Raw genomic sequence first — 6,553 nt, 5'->3', positions numbered from 1 at the left:
GATCTTGATCTCTTGTGAACGTCCTCATTCTGCATAATGGTGATCGCACTCGGCTCCAATAAAGAAACAATTATTTTTATTACACACTATATTGACTATATTGCCAAAGTATTCGCTCACACGTCCAAATCACTTAGCAGTGCTAGCCGGAGTTAGCAGCAGGCTACAGTCCAATAATACTCACCTCTGAACGGCCAAAAAGTTAGCGCTTAGTGCAGTAAGTGGCTAATGCTCATGCTGCTCCAGCAGTGCTAGCCGGGTTAGTAGCAGACTACAGTCCAATAATACTCACCTCTGAACGGCAAAAGAGCTAGCGCTTAGTACGATAAGTGGCTAATGCTAATGTTGCTCCAGCAGTGCTAGCCGGGTTAGTAGCGGGCTACAGTCCAATAATACTCACCTCTAAATGGCACAAAAGCTAGTGCTTAGTGCAATAAGTGGCTAATGCTAATGCTGCTTCAGCAGTGCTAGCCGAGGTTAGCAGCGGGCTACAGTCCAATAATACTCACCTCTAAATGGCACAAAAGCTAGTGCTTAGTGCAATAAGTGGCTAATGCTAATGCTGCTTCAGCAGTGCTAGCCGAGGTTAGCAGCAGGCTACAGGCCGATAATACTCACCTCAGAATGGCAAAAGAGCTAGCGCTTAGTACGATAAGTGGCTAATGCTAATGCTGCTTCAGCAGTGGTAGCCGAGGTTAGCAGCAGGCTACAGTCCAATAATACTCACCTCAGAATGGCAAAAGAGCTAGCGCTTAGTATGGTTAGTGGCTAATGCTAAGGATGATAATACTCACCTCAGAACGACAGTAGAGCTAGTGCTTAGCATGATTAGTGGCTAATGCTAATCCAGCAGTGCTAGTCGTGGTTAGCAGCAGGCTACAGGTTGATAATAATCACCTCTTCGCTTAGCATGATTTGCAGCTACGGCGAAAGAGCTAGTGCTTAGTGCAATAAGTGGCTAATGCTAATGCTGTTCCAACAGTGCTAGCCAGGGTTAGCAGCAGGCTACAGGCTGATAATAATCACCTCTTCGCTTAGCATGATTTGCAGCTACGGCGAAAGAGCTAGTGCTTAGTGCAATAAGTGGCTAATGCTAATGCTGCTCCAACAGTGCTAGCCAGGGTTAGCAGCAGGCTACAGGCTGATAATAATCACCTCTTCGCTTAGCATGATTTGCAGCTACGGCGAAAGAGCTAGTGCTTAGTGCAATAAGTGGCTAATGCTAATGCTGCTCCAACAGTGCTAGCCAGGGTTAGCAGCAGGCTACAGGCTGATAATAATCACCTCTTTGCTTAGCATGATTAGCAGCTAATGCTAATACTTCTCCAGACTCCTGACTGGTAGAATTCGTAGAATTCATGAATTCGTAGAATTCATAAGGAGCACCGGATTATAAGGCGCACTGATGATTTTTGGGAAAATTAAAGGAATTTAATTATTTAATTATAGTGCGAAAAATATGGTACACTTTTATTTCAGAAGAAACAATAAACGAGCTGGTGTCCCAACACTTTTGTCCATATTGTATAACTGGACATCTCGAGTTGGTTTGGTTTATTTTGGCAACCGCGTCATCCACTTTGCCCCAGTGACCCTTGTTGCTTAGCAACCCTGGCTGTGTTACAGGGTGATGGATGTGTAATAAAACATGCATGATGCTCCACCTGCTTCTTCACCTGGACGACTTTACCTTATACCTGCTGTGTGTGTGTGTGTGTGTGTGCTGTGTGTGTGTGTATGCTGTGTGTCTAGGTCATGGTGAGTCCACTGATGTGCCAAAAGTCATAGGATGGCAGTAAAAAAAACTAATCATGTGCCCTAAGGGGAGCTGTATAGGTTGTGAGGTGTTCTCATGTGAGTGTAAGCACATTCTGCAGATTGATGCCAGCTGCCAGAGTCCTGAGAGAGCACAATTGGCCTTGATCTCTCTGGGCAAGTTACATGTGAATTCAGACTCCGCCTCTTTTTGAGCTGCTGCTCAGAGGAAAGTGCAGCGACTCGGTTCTGATGCATCAGCTCACAGACGCAGCCTTGTTCTGATCCACATCACCCTGAGAGCGATGAGAGGAAAGAGCGCCATCTACTGTACCCACCCAGAGAGAGCAAGACCAATTGTGCTCTCTCAGGGCTCTGGCAGCTGATGGCAAGCAGTGTTGGGAGTAACGGCGTTAAAATAAACGGCGTTACTAACGCCGTTACTTTATTCAGTAACGAGTAATCTAACTAATTACTCTGACTGTAACTATAACGCCGTTACCATTTTCGACACTCCGTTACTGCACGTTACTTTAGCAGCTGAATGAACTTTTTTTTAACTTTGCGCATACAGACAAAGAGCCCTATCATACACCCCGCACAAGGCGTGTAGCATGGCGCTTTGCCACCCGTCAACAGTCTATTTTTAGGCCTTGCACGCGTCCTTAAAATAGCGTTGGACTTTGGAATATATTAACACCGATGGGCGTGGTGGTCTGGAAATGATGTGTGTTGAGGTAAATTTCTGGCGTGTTTTTATCTTGGCGGCGGAAAAAAGCTTAGCGCGATTGCTCACCCTGCGCTCCAAAATACTCCATACCATCACATCTTTACCACATAAAAATAAACCACACCCAGAGCCTTCAGCAATCAACTATGAAAAAATATATATACTTAAAAATCTGCACTGTAACTATAAATTATTATTAGTTATATTTATTTCTGTCAGTTATAAGGATTTATATTTATGTTTAGTACACAGACTAAATAACTGTAACTAGGCATTCTGCTGTTTAAAAATTTCAACAGATGCTTATTCTCACTCAAATGCTGGAGTTTTGAAATGGAAAATTAAAAGAGAAAATAACTTTGACTGAACGTAAATTTATTTTAGTTAACTTTGCTATTATTTAACTGAATTTCACTTTTATATCTGAAAAACAAAGCACATTGTCAATCTGGCGCGTGGTGCTGCCCGTCAATTATATAAAACTTAAAACATTTGAAATACACAGAAATATAACTCTATATGTTAGCATTCGTTTCTTATCACCAGGGCAAATTTATTAAAATATTAAATATATTAATTCATGAATTAAAATCTGGTCCAGCGCTCTGAAATGTCAGGCACGCAAAGTGGTGCTTGGCGCAGCGGCGCGGCATTGCGCGCAGAATAACCTCTGTCTTCTAAAAAAAGTTTTAATAAATAAGATCTGACAAGTATACTAAAATTAATGTTATTAAACTTACTAAAGCCAACAAATGTACTGTTAATTAATAAAGAGAAATCAGGCAAAATGCGCTGCGCCTCTCTCTCTCTCTCTCTTTCGCAGCGCGGAGCTGAATTCAGCGCGAGGCTATAAATAATTTACAACTCAGTTCAGTTAAATAAAAATAAGTAAGGACCTGTAAGTTAATCAAATATTGTCAAATATAAAGGATAGGTTGAGGTTTTGGTGAGCTGTTTTCATGATTTGAAACTGAAACTAACCGAAACTTTTATTATTCTGCGCAAAAAGCCTGTGATTGTTTTAAATGAGTTTTTTAATGGATTTAAATGAGTTTTTTTTAACGGATTGTTGTTTTTGTCCATTCTTTTGTTTTGTTTATATATACATTTATTGCTTTGAGTGTGGTTTGGTTTGTTTAATTTTTATCCCCAGACGTGTATTTGTTTTTTTCCGTTTTTTTTTCAGTATTACATGTCTTAGTAATTTTCTTTGGTCCTGTGGAGTTTTTCGTTTCTTATTTTTTTTTATTCGTTAGACTATATTTTTGTCAACATTTTGGGTTTATTATTGTTTGTTATTTTTCTAATAATAATAGTAATTACATCATTTATTTTCTTTATTTATTCTTTACTTATTTATTTTTACAGGGCGAAGTAACGCAATAGTTACTTTTACTGGTAACTAGTTACTTTTATAGTGGAGTAACTCCGTTAGTAACTCAGTTACTTTTTTGGAGAAGTAACTAGTAACTATAACTAATTACTTTTTCAAAGTAACGTGCCCAACACTGATGGCAAGCTGCATGACTGGGATTCAAACCAGCGATCTCCCGATCATAGTGGCAGAGCCTCAGTCCGCTGGACCACTCGCAGCCAAACTTAATATTTTTTCAACATAAAAGTGTATTATGAACAAACCAATGTCCACAATGCCTAGAATTTCAAAATCTGCTGTAAATAAATAATTGCATATTATTTGTAATGAAAATATATTATTTATATTAAATACGCAATTGTTGAATAAAAAATAAGATTTCCTTCAAACCACATAATATTTGTTTGTGACATTAAATTAAAAACACGTCCCACAAGTACACAGAGATGAAAAGTAATGAATTACATTTACTCCCATTACTGTAATTGAGTAGATTTTATCAGTAATTTATAATTTTCAAAGTAGTTTTTAAAATAGGTAATTTTACTTTTACTCAAGTTCATTTTGACACAAGTAATTTACTTTGCTACATTGGAAAACTCCCCGTTACTGAGTAAATAATTAAATGCTAAGAGTTTTGTTCTCCATGGCAGCGCAGCTGAACTTTTCCTAGCACTGTTTATTACGGTTAGCGGGAGAGACGCTGTGTGAATCAGCTGTGTAGCTCGGGGGGAACCGGTGTTCTGTCGAGTTATGCTACCCATCGATATGTGCTTCTTTATTGCACTGCGCATGTGCCGATTTTTTTTGTATGTTTTCATGTTTTTAATGATAATTCCTTAAGTTTTTTTATTGGAAACATTAAACAATCTGCTTGAATGTAAAAAAACTATAAAAATACAGTTTATAGTCACCTATATGACCATAATATTTTAACTCTAAAGAAAAAAATGGGATCATAGAAACCTATACCACTTGAAAATGTTTTATGGGGAGGCCTGAACAAATACTGCCTGAAAGATCCAAATTATTATTTAGAATAATAATTCATTAAAAAGATTTTATTTATTTATTTATTTAATTTTTACATCAAATAAATAAAAGTAACTAAGTAACTTTTACTCAAAGTAAATTTTAAATTGAGTACTTTCTTACTTTTACTCGAGTAGATTTTAGATGGGTACTTTTACTTTTACTTGAGTAGAATTTTTATTTAATTACTTTTTTTAATTACATTTATTTAATTACAATTTTTCAGTACTTTTTCCTATAAGTACTTTTCAGTACTTTTTCCTAAAACCTATATATATATATATATATATATATATATATATATATATATATATATATATATAGGTTTTTTAGGCAATAAAGTGTATCTTTATTGTGATATTACTATGGGCCTACCTCAGATCAGCAGTAGATCAGCTCAGGTCCGGGTCTAGTCCTGTATCCTGGCTGTGTGTTATCAGTTATCAGTCCATTTTAACCGGTATCTCTATTCGCTACCTTGGCTCCAGGTGTTCACTGACACTGTGGCTCTGTAGCAGCAGCAGTGTAGTGTAGTGTAGAGTTACTGTATACTGAGCATGCTCTGTAGCGCTCTGCACTGCTACCTGATCCTATAGCTGCCTCTCATACTGCCTGAACATTAACACCAACCCAGTTCATTTTACCCTTTCATTACCCCCTGGTATATTATACACTATATACCAGAATTCACTGGATCTGACTGGAAAACCTCATCATCTAAGATCCTGACCTTCCCAGTACTCTTTACATTAGCTGAATACAATCAAATTAGTGATGTTGGATACCAGGGGCTTCTGGGGCTTTAGCCCCGAATAATTTTCTAGTAGCCCCGAATCGTTTAGCTCAGCTCAGCTGTATTATCAATGAAGAGACAGGTCACTGGCTGTGTGAATGAAAAATCTCTTAACGCCAATCACGGAGCCAGTTCAAGGATAAAGTTCCGCCTTTCAGGAGAAACAGCCAATCAGCTTGCTGGTTTTGCGGAGCGTGGTGGGCTAATAGGGAAGTCGCCCTATAATTAAAAGCTGGATGTTGTCAATTCAACCCCCTGTCTTTCTAAACATGAACTGCGACATCACAGTGTGCGCATTGTGACATCCCCATAAAATAGCATCTTTCAAAACATGTTTATTGTAACATCAGAGTGCACACTCTGTATGACATCACAGATGAACAGGTTGTTTTAAAACATTTTAACTGTGACATCACAATTAAACTGTATCTTTCAAACTATGCTCTCACTGTGACTTCACAGTGCATGCCAACACTGGCAACACAATTACAGCATCTTTCAAAACGTGAATTGTGACATCACAGTGCATGTTCATCATGACATCAAAATTAAACTTTATCTTTCAAACTATGCTCTCACTGTGACATCAGTGTTTGTTCACTGTGACATCATAGTGCATGCTAATTTTGGCAACTGAACTACAGTAACTTTTTAAAATGAGAATTGTGACATCACAGTGCATGTTCATAGTGACATCACATTTAAGCAGTATCTTACAAAACATCTTATTGTGACATCACAGCATTTGCTTATTGTGACACCCACAATTAATCTGTAACTTTTTGAAAATATGTCCTTGTGACATCACCGTGCATGTGTGTGACATCACAAACAGTATTTTTCAAATTATGCTCTCACTGTGACATCA

This window comes from Astyanax mexicanus, chromosome 4 (genome assembly GCF_023375975.1).
Source record: "Astyanax mexicanus isolate ESR-SI-001 chromosome 4, AstMex3_surface, whole genome shotgun sequence".
Lineage (NCBI taxonomy): Eukaryota > Metazoa > Chordata > Actinopteri > Characiformes > Acestrorhamphidae > Astyanax > Astyanax mexicanus.
The sequence above is the reverse complement of the archived record's forward strand: the minus strand, read 5'-3'. Positions refer to the sequence as shown.